The sequence below is a fragment of the Mixophyes fleayi genome, chromosome 1 (assembly GCF_038048845.1).
Source record: "Mixophyes fleayi isolate aMixFle1 chromosome 1, aMixFle1.hap1, whole genome shotgun sequence".
Taxonomy (NCBI): Eukaryota; Metazoa; Chordata; class Amphibia; order Anura; family Limnodynastidae; genus Mixophyes; species Mixophyes fleayi.
The window spans coordinates 20,221,232-20,239,307 of NC_134402.1; positions in this window are offsets into that span (position 1 = coordinate 20,221,232).

Sequence of the window (18,076 nt, forward strand, 5' to 3'; positions counted from 1 at the left end):
TGCTCCCTTAGTGTAGAGTTTGATGTCTGCTGCCAATGGAAGAAAAAACTGAGGAGTTCTCTATTCCTTTAAATTTAATTTGTACAGAGATGGGGCAGCACGGTGGCTTAATGGTTAGCACTTCTGCCACACAGCAATAGGATCATGGGTTCAAATCACAACCATGGCCTTATCTGTGAGGAGTTTGTATGTTCTCCCCGTGTTTGCGTGGGTTTCCTCCGGGTGCTTCCTCCGGTTTCCTCCCACACTCAAAAAACATACTAATAGGTTAATTGGCTGCTAACAAATTGACCCTAGTCTGTCTGTCTGTCTGTGTGTGTGTGTTAGGGGATTTAGACTGTAAGCTCCAATGCGGCAGGGACTGATGTGAGTGAGTTCTCTGCACAGCGCTGCGGAATTACTGCCGCTATATAAATAAATGGTGATGATGATGTGATCTCAGGCATGATAAGTAGTGTTGATCTAGCTTATAAAGCTGACATCTATTATACTTTTGGCTGAAAGTATGAAACAGTGAGGTAATATGTAGTAAGAAACCTTTTTAATATGTCTCACTAGAAATGCACAAAATTCAAAACCCATATAACTTTAAATAAAAATAAAATTGTCGCATATGCAAATTAAACTGTAGAAACAGAAAAGTCATCCACATGTATAAATATCTCAGTATTTCCTTTCGGGTAATTACGTTTGAACAGGTCAGTTAGCGCTCAACACGGATAGATGATCAAAGTTTCTGTTAAAGTTACGTCTACTTTTGTGTTAGAAGAGATTGTGCTCCAGTTTTTTTTAGCTTTTTGCCTTTCCAAGCCCCCTCAGAGATGAGACTTCAATTATGGGTGCAACGTACTTAATCTGATTCCAAAAGTTCCAAATATCGGTGAATAACCAAATGGTATATTGATGTTCTGATGATATAGTAAAGACAGAACAAAGCAAGTTTCTGCTTCTCCAACCACTGTCAGGCTGGCAAAATCCCAAAGCAAGAGAAGACCCAACCCAGCTCACCGGCTTCAAACCCAATGTGACTGACAGAGAATACAATATAAAACACATAAAATAACATAACACAGGTTAAATAAATTAAATTCAGAAGGGATGTGCAGGGTCACAAAGTAGGGTACCATAACTGTAGAAAAGACCAAATACAATGGGACCCGGCACTACAGAAACAATAGGGATCTGAACTGCAGATTAACAAACAAACTTACCAACTTTTATTTACCTAAATAGTTTCCAATACACAATTAGCGGAGGCGGACATACAATCCCCTAAATCTCCCAAAAGGGAAGGCATACAATCCCCTAAATCTCCCAAAAGGGAAGGAAAAATTAAGGAACTATGCTGTAATTGTCAGAGATACCTTTAAGAACAGAGCCAGGAAAATTGATGAGGATCTAGAATTAATTAGAACATACCTCCTGGATAGTTTGATAAACACACAAGATCGCAACAAAAACAAACCCACCCAACATACACTTGGGATACAGACATCCCTTTGCGGGTTAAAAAGGAAAACAAGACCAGGGTCACCAAAGTGAAATGAAGCAGGATAAAATATCAAGGGCAAGGCCAAAAATTAGTAGATAAGAATGGACGGCATTTTTAATCTCGGCAGGGCACAAGTTACCACCCTCCAAACATAACTTCTATATAAGAGACTGAAATTCGCACCGAGCTCCAAGTTGAAGAAATTTGACACCTATATTGACTTACGCAAGTTTTTCAGAAAAAATACACTCACAAAATTTTTCCCATAAGATCAAATAACATCAGCACCTACCAGTCCAAAAAAACTCACTTTATGAACACAAGTCCTGATTCATTAAGGAAAGTAAGGCAAAAAAAAGGAGTAAGTTTTCTCCTGGATAAACCAAGTTACAATGCAAGGGGTTCAAATTAGTTTATTATTTAAGTTAAATACTGCCTGTTTTTTCATATAGCACACAAATACTTGACAGCTTTATTTGTACATTGAAATTTAAAGTTGCTCTACGACATGCCCTACCCCTATCATAAATCTGTCTCCACATTTTAAAATTAGCTCCCCCCTCCAATGCAAAATGGTTTAGCCCAGGTAGAAAGTTACTTATTTTTCTTGCTTTACCTTAATGAATCAGGCCCATGGAGCTCAAGAACAAATCAGCATTCTAACCGAGCTATCAAAAATGGCCCAACGTTGAGATGTTTCAAAGGATGGTGGAGGAGGATATAGCGAAGCTGCACCCAAGTAACAAACATCCAAAATGGAATATGACAATATCAGAAACACAAGCCCTAAGAGAAAAAAGGTTACAACTAAGCCAGCAGACAAAAGCTGAAGTATAACTATTCTGGGCAGATGAAAGTACAATAAAAAGACAATTAGAGGACAAGTCCACTTGAGCTACCCACCACCACTTTAAACACAGAGCTGGAGATTCTGCTAAAGCAGTTCTCCGACGAGGGCATCCTTAACCAAACTGAACTTGAATTTCTGTACATTAAAAATTCCAAATTACCAGTTCTATACTGTCTCCCAAAAAAAGACACTTACTAACTCTCCAGGGACACCCACTATCTCTGGCATTAAATCTCTCACCTCCAATGTGTCTTAATATATTGATCATTTTCTGTAGCCATTAGTTGTGCACCAAAAAAGTTGCCACAAGTATAGCTCATAGGTCCTGAGAATAATTGACTGATTAAATTAGCAAGCCAATTTCACTGTCACGGGCACTAGGAGTCTTTACCCAGGGATCACCAGGTGATAAGCTTACCAGAGCAGTATAGGTGGTAATATGGTACTCTGGTAGCGGGGTGATCACGGAACAGGAGACTGCAGATGAAAGAGATGCTCGGGAAAGTCTATGACTAGCAGCACTGGTAATATATATGTAGTAATACACGAGGAACTGAATGGACAAAGGACACATGAGGGTAGTCAGTGGTCTGCGGTAGCAAGTTGTACCACTGCTATAGTAAGGAGGAATGTCCAACAGAAACGAGGAGGTGATGAGAGTCAGCGGTCTGCGTTTAGCAAGTTGTACCGCTGTCTGGGTGAAGGAATGGGATCCAGGTGAAGGTATCCGGGAAGTCAGTGGTCTGCGTTAGCAAGTTGTACCACTGCTATGTGAGAGGACACTGGAACAGGTGACACTGGAAACAGGAATCAGTGGTCTGCCCCTAGCAAGTTGTACCACTGAATATATATGTGAGGAGGAGCACGGGGAGAGACTGCAATACAGAGGATACACGGGCACCTTGAACTTGATCCACAATGACATGCACAATATAGTAATGACTGAACAGCACTGCAATAATACAAAGTCATAGAAACTATCCGGGCAAAAGATAACACAGTCAATGATGGCAAAAGTCTCAGCGGATAGTAAGCTCCAGAGGAGAACAACTCAGTCCAGCAAGATATGCAATACACCAGCACAGTCAATGAGAAGTATGCATACCGTGGTTCAGGAGCAGGCTGTCAGACAGGAGTGCAGAGATACCTGAACGGCTGGAGGCCGGCAGGATGCGAAGTCCCTGGAGGGTGAAGCGGTAATCAAGTAGGTGCAGCGCACAGGTAGGTAGACCAGCAGGGGAACAAATACTCAGGAAGCAGTAGTATGTAGAACTGGACTCCTGGAGGACCCTGAAGAGTAGCGATGGTCTAGACGAGATGAAAGCAGTGAGGCGCAGATCCGATGCAGACTGGCGAGTAGAGACCAGCAGGAACACTGAGAAGCACGGAGAGCGGATCAGCTGCTGCAGACACGAGTAGAACTGAGGAGTAGCAGCCAGCAGGACTCTGCAGGTACACGGAGGTAGCGGATAGCAACCAGCAGGTGCAGCCACGATGAAACACGGGAGAGTAGAGCTGAGCTGGAACTGTTGAGCACGGAGAGCAGCGGATAGGAATCAGTTGTAGCAGTCTCGAGGAAACACGGGACAGTTGAGATGAGCTGAAGACTGTAGCGCACGGAGGCAGCAGATAGGAATCAGCCAAACAGTCACGATGAAACACAGGAGAGTTGAAGTGGTCTGAGGACTGTAGTGCATGGAGGCAGCAGATAGGAATCAGCAACAGTCACGATGAAACACAGGAGAGTTGAAGTGGTCTGAAGACTGTAGTGCACGGAGGCAGCGGATAGGAATCAGCTAACAGTCACGATGAAACACAGCAGAGTTGAAGTGGTCTGAAGACTGTAGTGCACGGAGGCAGCGGATAGGAATCAGCTAACAGTCACGATGGAACACAGCAGAGTTGAAGTGGTCTGAAGACTGTAGTGCACGGAGGCAGCGGATAGGAATCAGCTAACAGTCACGATGAAACACAGCAGAGTTGAAGTGGTCTGAAGACTGTAGTGCACGGAGGCAGCGGATAGGAATCAGCTAACAGTCACGATGAAACACAGGAGAGTTGAAGTGGTCTGGAAACCACAGGAGTAGAAGTGGTCTGGAAACCACAGGAATCAGCAGCGCTGAATACACGACGAAAAACACAGGAACACCTTCAGAGGCTCATGGGGAATGAGACTCCAAGATCAGGCAACGAGGTATGGACAGCAGGTGCTTTAAATAGGGAGTGTTGCCTGATCAGCCAATTAAGTTAAAGGAACAGGTACTGAAGGTTTTGAAAGGGCTGCGCATGCGCAGACCCTCAGGATGGTGGACGGCCACGGTTCCTAAACACACGGGAAGAAGCACTCACAGTCTGGTGAGTGACATTCACATTGATGACATGCAATGTCACATCATTATATATGTGAGACATATACTTACCACCAAATCAGAAATTCATTCTGGAGGCCATCAAGTTCAAGCTCAAGCACAACTACTTTTGGTGCAAGGGGGACTGTCATAGGCATATTCGCAGGACTGCAATGGGAACGAAATTCGCACCCAGTTATTCAAAGCTGTTTATGGCATAATGAGAGAGCACAAATATCTAGAACAATAAATGTGGGGTTGAACAGACACATAGATGATATTCTGTGCATATAGAAGGACACCTGGGATGACCTGAACAGCTTCATCCAATATATCAACACAAATAATCTGAATTTAAGCATCACAACCAACATAAGCAAAGAGAGGGAAGCATTTTTAAAATTGGAGTTCTATGTAGGGAACAGCACTCTCAAAACAAAATTATTTCGGCGGCTTGGCCTAGTTATCAAGATGCCCGCACGTACTGTCTAATAGCTCTGTACAGTGTGGAGCCAAAGCCCACACTGGCTACACATGGCAGTTATTCCACACAAAAACATTGGAATACATTTCAGGAGCAGCAGAGCTTTCAATTAAGGGGTGTGCGTGCTGCAGAGAGGCCCCTCAAACCTCACCCATCAGGGTTCCTCTTCATTGCACCATACTCCAGGGTGCCATGCTCTTGACTGCCAGGTAGCTCCCTCCTTCCGATCACCCAGGCTCCCCCTTATACTTCTTCCACTCCTCACCCACAATACTGCCTGGTTGGCCGGATGAGTCCTGTGGCTGCAGCACATGGCACCTGATGGCACCCGCTCAGCGCTCGTCCTGTAGTCTTCCTGCGCACTGTGATCAGGATCAAACTACTTAACTGTGACTCATAAGTCTGATCGACCAATCAGTTCCCGAGCGGGAGTAGAGGCTGTCTAACAGCGTCACCTGATGATATCCCTCCATATTTATCTGGCAGCCAGTGTCAGTGCGCGGCTGTTTTACGAGACCCTTCCTCAACCCCTGGTATGGTGGTTCTGCACTTCCTCAGCACCTGATATGTTGGTTCTACACCTCCTCAGCACCTGGTAGGGTGGTTCTACACTTCCTCAAACCCTGGCATGGTGGTTCTGCACTTCCTCAACCCCTGGTATTATGGTTCTGCACTTCCTCAGCACCTGGCATGGTGGTTCTGCACTTCCTCAGCACCTGGTATGGTGGTTCTGCACTTCCTCAGACCCTGGTATGGTGGTTCTGCACTTCTTCAGCACCTGGCATGGTGGTTCTGCACTTCCTCAGCACCTGGTTTGGTGGTTCTGCACTTCCTCAGCACCTGGTATGGTGGGTGTGCACCTCCTCAGCATCTGGTTTGGTGGTTCTGCACTACCTCAGCATCTGGTTTGGTAGTTCTGCACTTCCACAGCACCTGGTATGGTGGTTCTGCACTTCCTCAGCACCTGGTATGGTGATTCTCCACTTCCTCAGCCCCTGGTATGGTGGTTCTGCACTTCCTAAGCACCTGGTATGGTGATTCTGCACTTCCTCAGCCCCTGGTATGGTAGTTCTGCCCTTCCTCAGCACCTGGTATGGTGATTCTGCACTTCCTCAACCCCTGGTATGGTGGTTCTGCGCTTTCTCAGCACCTGGTATGGTGGTTCTGTACTTCCTCAGCACCTGGGATGGTGATTTTGCACTTCCTCAGTACCTGGTATGGTGATTCTGCCCTTTCTCAGCACCTGGTATGGTGGTTCTGCACTTCCTCAGCACCTGGTATGGTGGTTCTGCACTTCCTCAGCACCTGGTTTGGTGGTTCTGCACTTCCTCAGCACCTGGTATGGTGGTTCTGCACCTCCTCAGCATCTGGTTTGGTGGTTCTGCACTTCCTCACCATCTGGTTTGGTGGTTCTGCACTTCCACAGCACCTGGTATGGTGATTCTGCACTTCCTTAACACCTGGTATGGTGATTTTGCACTTTCACAGCACCTGGTATGGTGGTTCTGCATTTCTTCAGCACCTGGTATGGTGGTCCTGCACTTCCTCCGCACCTGTTGTAGTGGTTCTGCACTTCCACAGCACCTGGTATGGTGATTCTGCACTTCCTTAACACCTGGTATGGTGGTTCTGCACTACCTATTCTTACTAAAGACTACTAACTTGTGCCTGTTTAAAGTTGCTGCAGTTGTGTATGTGGATCCTGCACCTCACTCCACTTGGGCACGGAGCTTACCAGGTAAGAGAACTCAGTCTTCTCTGTTAGGCACTACACTTGTATTTTTACATTTAGAGAAGTCAGTGGCTGCTAACTCCTTAGACACCTTTTAGAGCCCTCATTAACACTGATCGCCGGGCTCTCATCTATCCTACATTAACCTGATCAAGCTCCAGGCTCTCATTGTTAGACATTTAATTGCTATCCTATAGGATTATGTACCCTCAAGTTAGTGCTTTTGAACCAATTATGCATTTCACCACAGGACTTTCATTGTACAGCCTTTACTAAACTTATGGTATAGACCAGCGGTTCCCAAACTGTGCGCCGCGGCTCCCTGGGGTGCAGCGGCGCTGTCACAGGGGTGCCGCGGCGCTGTCACAGGGGTGCCACGATCGCCTAGAAAAAAAAAAGAAAATAGATAAAACAAACAAAAAAAAACAACTTACCCATCATCCAGCGCCGGATCCTCCTCCTCACTGACTGCCGGGGGCGTGACCTCATCATGTCCGGCAGCTTTAGTGAGCAGCAGCAGAGAAGACGTTAGGGAAGAAGGTAAGTGAAGGGGGCACTGAGAGACACGCTGAAGGGGACAGATAGACACTTAAGGGGACAGAGACACGCTGAAGGGGACAGATAGACACTTAAGGGGATAGAGACACGCTGAAGGGGACAGATAGACGCTGAAGGGGACAGAGACACGCTGAGAGGCTGAAGGGGACAGAGAGAGGCTGAAGAGAGACACAGAGAGGCTGAAGGGGGACAGAGAGAGGCTGAAGGGGACAGATAGACACTGAAGGGGACAGATAGACGCTGAAGGAGACAGAGAGACGCTGAAGGGGACAGATAGACGCTGAAGGGGACAGAGAGACGCTGAAGGGGACAGAGAGACACTGAGAGGCTGAAGGGGACAGAGAGACGCTGAAGAGAGAGACAGAGAGGCTGAAGGGGGACAGAGAGAGGCTGAAGGGAGACACAGAAAGGCTGAAGGGGGACAGAGAGAGGCTGAAGGGAGACAGAGAGAGGCTGAAGGGGGTCACAGAGAGGCTGAAGGGGACAGAGAGACACTGAAGGGGGACACAGAGGCTGAAGGGGGCACAGAGCGACAGGCTGAAGGAGGGGGACAGAGAGACAGGCTGAAGGAGGGGGACAGAGACGCTGAAGGAGGGGGACAGAGAGACACTGAAGGAGGGGGACAGAGAGAGACACTGAAGGAGGGGGACAGAGAGAGACACTGAAGGAGGAGGGCAGAGAGACGCTGAAGGAGGGGGATAGAGAGACACTAAAGGAGGGGGACAGAGAGAGACACTGAAGGAGGGGGACAGAGAGAGACACTGAAGGAGGAGGGCAGAGAGACGCTGAAGGAGGGGGACAGAAAGACGCTGAAGGAGGAGGGCAGAGAGAGACGCTGAAGGAGGGGGACAGAGACGCTGAAGGAGGAGAGCAGAGAGACACTAAAGGAGGGGGACAGAGAGAGATGCTGAAGGAGGGGGACCGAGAGAGACGCTGAAGGGGGGTCAGAGTGAGATTGCGAAGAGGGGGACACAGGGTGTGAGATGGCAAAGAGGGGGACACAGAGTGATATGATAAAGGGGCACAATGTGATGGTGAAGGGGTCTAAATACATCTTACGTCATTTTGACCCAACTACTTAAAAAACGGTACTACCCGGTAATTATTTTTGCTTAGGGGTGCCTTGGAAAAATTATGGTGACCCTAAGGGTGCCTCGAGCTGAGAAAGTTTGGGAACCACTGGTATAGACTAAAACTGTCTCTCATTTTGTCCAGCGCCTATTTTTTACATTCAACTGTGGTGTGCAACTATTTGATGCTCTGATACCATCTAGTGGCTGAAACTGTAACTGCAGTCTAGACTTTATCAACTTGCTTTTGGGGGAACATTTCCCTCTTGCTACGTTAATGAACATGTAATTATATATCTCTGTAGTGTGGCCATCTGGTATCACATGCCTACATAAATTTTTACATGGGGGAATATGATCGATGATATATATTTCCACCTCAATGGATAAGGAAAGGAAAGGACCTTCAAAGAGAGACACAAGAGAGCCTGGGGAGCATCGCAATGCGCTGATCGACAATTTGTAAAGATATTCACCACTTCCCAGACAGGCGAAGACATGCCTGCTTCCTCTGCCTCCCACATGTCATCTTCCAGTTCATCCCCTCCAAGAGCCTCCAAATTTCTCATCCCATTACACAAGGGAATCAGGACATTAGTACGGTTTTGAAACTTCATCAGTCTCTTCCCACCAAATAGGAATTACCAACTAAACATGATTTGGAAATACTGGAGGTAAGAATACAAGAAACTGTACGTAAAGAGGTGGCAAATCTACAAGCCAAATTTGCTATTCTCGTTTCCAGATTATCGATCTTAGAAGAAAACAAGGAGGTCATCTTCTCAAGCGTAATTCTCTGGCTCAACATGCTAAAGATTTGCAGCTGTTGAGAAACTGCATTTTAATGATGTTTAAAGCATAAAGGTGAGTGTAGGACCTGCATATAATGAGGTGCCCTTGATGCTCAGATGCAGGCTTAAATATTTTGATCAAAATATGAACTAATATCTCATGTTTTCATTTTGCTAGATATACACAGAGCTGCAGTGAAAAAGATAAGAACTGACAACTGTCTTTTTTTGTTTTGTATACATATATGGGCATTTATATTGCCACACAGCTGATACCCTATAGGATATACTGAGAGCGGGCTTATTGCCATGCAGCTGGTACCATATATAATATTTGATATACCGAGCATGGACTTGTTTTTGCTCTAGTTTTGAGCAATGACATTGAGCAATGTCATTGGAAACTGGAGAGTGACAAGAACACTGCTACCCCTGTTTCTGTGTGAGCAATGTCACTGAGCAATGTCACTGGAGAATGGACAGTGACAAGAACACTGCTACCCCTGTTTCTGTGTGAGCAATGGCGCTGGATCTCCTCAGAAGGGAGGTACACATGGAATCCGAAACCCGCGAGATCCGACAATGCAACAATGACGTTTTGCCTCGGTTCAGATCTGAAGATGCGCGATAATACCGAACCGGCTCGCGAGCCTACATGGATCCCTTAAGTTCGGGTGGGTTCTGTTTTTTTAGAAAACCGAGCCTGAGCATCTCTAATTACATTAGAGACCTGCAGATACACAATTGATGTCTTCTGAGAAAAATCCATTCAATCTACGACTTTCTCTAATATCTGCATTTTCATTTCATTTTATTGTATTTTATCTCATGCATCAATGACAGCATTATTGCCACAACCTTAATATGTAAATTGTATATACATCATCCCTGAAGTTTAGGATATTTACAATTTTAACCCTTTACGTCCACATACAAATTTGAATTCTAACTGCACATTGCTAAAAGAAAGCCTGCACCAGAATAAATACAAGATGATGTGCAACATGATTTGATATTATTTAATGAATTTACTTATGCAATCCCGAGTAACTACCAGTGAGGGATTATAAAAATTCTGCCGCTCCCCACGTAGCTTAATTGGAACTTTTTTTATAAACCTTGCACAATTAATCAATCAGACCACTAAACTTGTTAATCAAGCATGGTTACATAGAGCACTTACTCTTCTAACATAAAAATATTAATTACTCAAAAGAAAGGACTGAGATATAGACACATGTGGATTTTCTTTTTTTATACCATTTGATTTTAATTCCTAATATGCAGTATTACTTGTTGGAGGACATATGCGACAATTTGATTTTATTTAATTCTTTATGGTTCTTGAATTTTGTGCATTTGTAGTGACACATATTAAAAAGATTTCTCTCTTACTACATAATAACTCACTGTTCCATACTTTAAGCCAAGAGTATACTAGATGTCTGCTAAAAGCTGGATCGACAGTAGGAACATAACTTATTGTACCTGGGATCACATCTCTGTACAAGTTTATTTTATATGTAAAAAAAATATATATTCATGACCAAGTAACTTACATTTTATGGAAAGTAGTAAAAAAAATATTAACAGATAACTCTGCTTTTCTCATTCTTTAAATCCTTAAATCCACTATTAAAAATAAAGCATTTTCTCAAATAGTTTGTATTACCTATGTGCCTCCAGTGTCCTGCTGCATTTGCTGAATAAGGAGCCCAAGAATGAAACATTTTTACCCAAATCCATCCCTCCAAATGGCTTACTGTAATGAGAACATTTCTCATTCATTTCAATAGCCTATTCATTTCAATTGGGGTTTAGTCCATTGGAATTAATGGGCCATTGAAATAAATTGGAGTAGCATTATAAATAGATATTAAAAACTGGCAGCTTAACTCCTTAATTTATTCAACCAGCACTGGCACTAGCCTGCTTGGGCTGGTTCTCACTAACACACGGTGTCCACGAGCTTGGGGTTCCCCTGCTAAAGTGGGGCAGATCATACTATAACCTGCAGTTTGGGTCCCACTGTCATAATGTGATTTACCTCCAGCCTGTTCAGCATGGGTCAGACGCCCCTAGGGGAATCAGACCCACAAATAACAAGTGCTCCTCAGAGACAACCAGCAAAGTGTTTAACAGCACTGTGACTCTTCCTGGGACCCCTGGTAGGTGTGGTGGATGGCAGGTAATAGTAACATGTAAAAAATGGCTTACAAACTATTGTGGAACTACATATTCCAGCAGGCCCTGGTATTCAGTGACTGCTTGGGCATGCTAAAGGTTGTGGATCTACAAGCACCAGCATGCTCATAATTGCCACTGGTTAGGTCATGATGCCATTTCCCAGATTCATTAGTTAATCATAGTAACATAGTAACATAGTTGATGAGGTTGAAAAAAGACACCAGTCCATCAAGTTCAACCTATTTTGGATCTCCTGCGATCCTGCACTTATATTTGAAAATTAATCCAGAGTAGGCAACCGCCCATCTGTTTCAATTTTGAAAATCCCCCCAGACTCAATATTGCAATCCAATTTTTACCCTATATCCACTACTATCCTTTATTTTAAATTAACGGTCGTATCCCTGGATACACCTTTCCGCTAAAAATTTGTCTAACCCTTTCTTAAACATATCTATTGATATGTCTAATCCACTAGGAAATTTCTGCTTTGACATTGGCAACACAATGGGCAATGAACAGTTTGCTGGTGTACTACTGGAACCATTCGTAGGTTGTTAGGGAAAGACCCCCAAGTGTACAGGACTTAGGTCTAGATGGTTGCGTTCACACACAACAGGATGCAATTCTGTGATGGTTACTAGCTAAGGTATTAAAAGAGTCATACACTGTCCCTTACCAATGCATTAGACAGCTATTGGTGGCTTGAAAAATGTAGGAGATGTAGGAAAAATGTGTTTTAGAAGGCATTATATGATTATTTGTGAACAATTTTATTTCTTTCTGACCCACTGTCAAAAGCAGGAGTCTCCCTAAGGTTCTTACTAGGAAACTTTCTAGGATACTTGGGTGTATCATCATCATCATCATCATTTATTTATATAGCGCCACTAATTCCGCAGCGCTGTACAGAGAACTCATTCACATCAGTCCCTGCCCCATTGGAGCTTACAGTCTAAATTCCCTACTATATACACACACTCACACATAGACAGACAGAGAGGGAGAGACTAGGGTCAATTTTTGATTGCAGCCTACTAGTATGTTTTTGGAGTGTGGGAGGAAACCGGAGCACCCGGAGGAAACCCACGCAAACACAGGGAGAACATACAAACTCCACACAGATAAGGCCATGGTCGGGAATGGAACTCATGACCCCAGTGCTGTGAGGCAGACGTGCTAACCACTAGGCCACTGTGCTGTAATATAGTAATATATATATGTAATATAGTAATATATATTGCTTACTTCTAGGAATTTAAAACATGGACCCTCCACGAGAGTGCCAAGAATATGCCATTTACACTGCCTTCAACACTTGAGGCTGCTACATCCCACCTACTGAAATCTATACTAATTCTAGCACGTTTTCATCTAGAAAAGTTCTGGCATTGAACGCGCCTGTCTGGTACCACTCTTAAACTCAAACTCGCAGCATCTTGCCACTGCCTGTTGTTCCACGCAACTGTAAAATGATGAAGAGGAAGTTCTGGAGAAAAATAATTGATCCGTTGAAGTAACAAATCACCAAATCACTGACTGTTAGAATTTTAAAAACACTCATTTTAAATACAAATTCCTCAGATTCACAGTCAACAGAATTTCTGGAGCTTTGTACACCTTTAGCAAAGTATACAGTTCACTTTGATCAATTTGGATCTGTACACTAGTCTCCCCAAGAGAAATGTGATATGTGATATATATGACATATACATATATGTGTATGTGTGTATGTATGTGTGTATGTGTATGTGTGTGTAATAAAAAAGTGATTTTATATATATATATATATATATATATATATATATATATATACATATATATATGTCACTTTTTTTTCAAATCCCCTGTAACTTACCTTTCAATCGTCTTGTTCTCCGAGTCCGACCCCCTTCTCTTCTTCATCGTTGATGCTGTCCTGCGCTCCTCGTTCTGCGCTCATCATGCTGTGCTTGCAGTGAATGTCGGGCATGATGACATCATCATGCCCGACAATCACTACGAGTGCAGCACGGAAGAGGGAGCCAGGGAGGGAGCCAGATCGCCACCTGACCTGACCACCTGAACTGAACGATCAGGGGACCGCAAAAGATATATATATTTTGTTTTGTATTTTTTTTTTTTATAGGATTCCTGCCTCGGGCCCCCTTGTCCACTGGGCCCCTGGGCACCTGCCCATCATGGTCAGGCAGAAAGACGACCCTGCTTGCATGTCAGAGTATTTTCTATAGGTTATAGCATTTGGCAGTGGAACAGACCATTCTCGAGTACAAATTTCCAGCAATGCAATCCTCGAGATCACTGTGTCACTCTGCACTGTATTTTAAAATTCTGCATTTAGTAGATGTTTTAGTCTGTGGATTGATCAGGGATTACAATGATATAAATTCATTTTGCCCTGTGGTGTGGTTGGAATATAATAAGGGAAAAAAACCCAGGTGGATCCAAAGTCTGCTGGAGAAACATATAACATTTTTTAGCCCAAGGCAGAACGAGGTGCTTATTACACAGAACAGTTTTGAAAATATTCTCATTTCTATTGACCCAAAAACAGATAAATGGATAAATGCAATATATTATTTTGAACATGTTAAATTCTCAAGAAACTACCCAAACAGAACATAGGTTTTAATTTTATCTCTGAAGAGAGCCCCTTAAATCCTGCAAATATTTTAAAAATATATGAGGCACTTTAGAATTTGACATGTTGAGCACAGAATGCATAATTTATATCAGACGTAAATTCAGTTTAATCAATGACTTTAACTTATCTCACCATCCAGACGCTGCTCTTTTTTTAATGCCAGTAAAGGATTTTTAATAAAAGAGAAAAAGGAAAAGTTGTGAACATTAAAAATTCATTGTAGACCTTTTAACCCAATGAACAGCCCTGGCTTTTGGTTAAATACCACTGTGCTTGTTTTTTATCATCCTACAATTCAAAGAACATTTATCACATTTTTCCCATTCAGAAGCTGTAAATGATGAATTATTTAAATGTTGCATTGGAATATTTGTAAGGACCAGGAACGTGAATAATAAGTATGTTACTGAAGACAAAGAGCTAAAATGTAATGGTCTACGCTACCCAGGTAAGTATAACTAATAGGAATATATGCTAATAGGAAGAGCAAAGTTCCAAATGGAATACCATTCGAAAGAGCACATGGTACAATAAAATGTACAACGTGAGTAAAATAATTCTTCTTTTAAAAGGAGAACTTTTAGTGAGTTAGTTAAAACGCGTAACTTAGATGAAATTCTAACAGACTGATAGAGACATTTAGTACAAATGTGGTTTGTAAACTTTGCTAAGCAATAACAGTTTCTTGAATTTGTGAATTGATGTCCAATACAACAGTAGCCAATTAGAACTACTCCCTCTTCCTGCAGTTGCAGTGAGATACAACGTAAGTTCCAAGTGTAGCAGTTAGTGATGTCATACAACATAGAACTTAAGAATACTTTCATAAGGAAGTTTTGAAGATTTGAGAAATTTTTCAAAATTATTTTAGGTTTAAGGGGTAATACATCTTTTAGGGTGTTATCTTTATTTTAAAAAAAAAAATACCATTGTTTACTTAGAATCTTTTCTTTGGTTCTGCTATTGTGCTTTTTAAGGAAGGAAAAGTCAACACCAACTGCTCTTGTTTTATAAGTTACTAAAGTGTCCTATTTAGTTTCACTTCTGCCGTGTATTCTACATGTATTTTATAATTGCGCTCAATGAATTTAGAGTCTAATATTCGCGCTGCTCTTCATATGGTGAGATGTTAGTGCAATTTAATTTCATTCTTTTCAATTGATCTCTGGGTATATTATAGATCCATTTGGCTGTTAATTACTGTTTATAAGTAAAAGTTATTGATAGTATCATTAGCAAAACAAATCTCCAAGTTGAGAACAAAAACTTTTATCACTGCTGGCAAATTCTCGATTCAAATTTTTAGCGTGTATATATTTCAATTTGTGAATTTTTCCATATAAAATAAATAAAATATTGTCCATATCCCGATTTTAACAAATCAAATTTTGAACAGGGATGTTGATTGCATCTTTCCATTTTGCCGTAAATAAGTTTGGCATAACTGGGTGCAAATTGTGTATCCATTGCCGTGCCTGTATTTTCTTAAAACAATTGCCTTCATATCAGAAGTGCTTGTGGATTAATATAAAATCTATACTAGCCATAATAAAATCCATTCAGTGTGCTTTAAAATTTGTATTGTTCTTTAAAAAATATAATGTGTGCCGACATCCTGCTGTGTGCGCACTATAATTGTAGAGAGGCTTTACATCACAAGTATCCGAAATGTAAATATTTTCCCACTTTATTTCTCACCAAATTCTTACAATGTGGGTAGTTTCCCTATGATTATTTTTTGGGGATGTAATAACAATCTGAACAAATTCTGTGCATTGAGACTGCATAGATGACAAAGATCCTATCCCTGACACAATCAGACAGCCAAGTGGATTTTTTATGTATTTTAGGGAGATGATTAAACCCTGAAATTCAAGGAGTTTTTTTGTGTCAAGGAAATCGTATTCCTGTAGAGTAAGGTTTCACAATTTATAGCCTCCATCAAATGACCCTATAATGCAGATTGATATTTGGAGGTGGCATCTCCGGAACGTTTAATGTATTTTTGTCAGATCGTAAGCTCAAAATGATGAAATAGGGGTCTTTGTTTAAAATAACCAGGGTATCTACCTTACTACCATTTGTTAAATTACCTGTTGATGTGATAAACACTGATAGGAAGTTCATAACAACCAAAACAGCTTGAATCTTTAAGGCTTTGTTCCTTCTTGACTAACTGCTCATACCCCAATTAAAAATGTATTTGGACATATGTTATCATTGCTTTGCACTCTCACTGTGTTTAGTGGTCTGTGTTTAATCAGTGTGTGCTAGGGTTACAAATGTAAAAGAAAGGTTACTCTCAATGCATTGGTCATTTAAACTACATTGGACTACCCTAAATGAAGAGTCACACTTACTGATTTTATGATTTCCAATTCTAACATCATTGTCACTCATACATTGACCCCGGAATTCTGAAGGTCGAAGGTTGAAGGTTAAGAAAGGTATACATTTTTGGTTCCCATTATGGAGGAAAAATATGTCTACAAATTGGTTAGCCCTCTTCTGAAAGAACTGGTACTGAGATCTGAGGTTGTCTACGGTTTGTTTCCGATAGTAAACCTATCTGTTACCTTTCTGGTAGTAATCTCCTAATGTCGGGACAGTACAAGCTACTTGACTATTTAATAAAGGAGTTGAAAAAGACCATATAGCCTGATCACTTCATTTTTACCATGCGAAAAATATGATCCAATTCCACCCACCATGGCAGTGCTTATTACCCTGCCACAGATATAGAGGTTTACAGACCACCTGAGGTGTAAGGCCTGATTTTCCACCATAGGACAACCTCCTCTTTACATATGCTATACCTTTAGTAAGAGCATGGTTATGCCTTCAATTCAAACCACCTGTGTTACCTAAAGTCAGGAGCTGGTTCGCAGAATTTCAGCTGGGATCTAATGGTGTGGTCAAGCTATTGTTTCAAGGAACTGAAGGGGCTTCCCATTGCTACAAGACAAGGCAAGATAAAACTGAAACAAATAATTGGTCACTGTGGAAAGCAGTGCATTGTTTTACTCTGATTTATTTTTGCATAGTAAAATACAGGGAACGGCTTCTAGAGAACACTGATTGAGAATAAATATACAACATTGCTTGTACAATGATGAAAGTAATTTGAATAGAATTAAAGGGAAAATACAGGTTTTTTTAAACCACGGTGTCACAATGGATTGTCTTTCTGTCTCACAGAATCTCAAAAATACTAAGGATGATTCACACTCATCCTTAACACTGAAGGAGTTCAATAAAGTAAAACTTACTAACAAGCCCACCACTGGTAGTTACTAGTGGTGGGACTGGTGAAGGAGGTAGCCGGATAATTACATCATCGCAGGTGCAAGATGTTTTCACTGAGGTTTCAGGTGATGAGGGAGGTCACTAAAAGTGCCTTATCTCCCCCATTCTGGCATCTACACACTCAGGAGCACCCTTGTTTGAATGAAGTGAGTCTTAATAGCAATTATTGTCTGATAATGAGTGTGATCACCAGACACTACCCCTACTCTAAAGCAATCATTAAGACATTCAGAAATGGGGGTGTTCTATAGAGATCCATAGCATGCTCTCTGTATTAGACACGGGTCATTAGAACAACCTCGGCACTGAATACTAGTCAGATGGCTCTGTGTTGTGTTTGATTATTGCTCCTTGACATAACATTTTTTCATATATTTTATTGGCTATATGAAGCCATGCCGTATATATAACAAACCACACCTACACAGTTTTAATCACAATCATTTTTCCATTGTAGCACTCTGGTAAAGGACACGGGGCCACTTGCTTGTGTTTGCCTCCACAAGTGACCCTTACACACTCATGGAAATACTGGTTACTCTTCTCCGCAGTTTGATGACATAGTCATAATGCAATGTGATAGTCATCCTCAGAGGGAAGATTATTAGGATGAA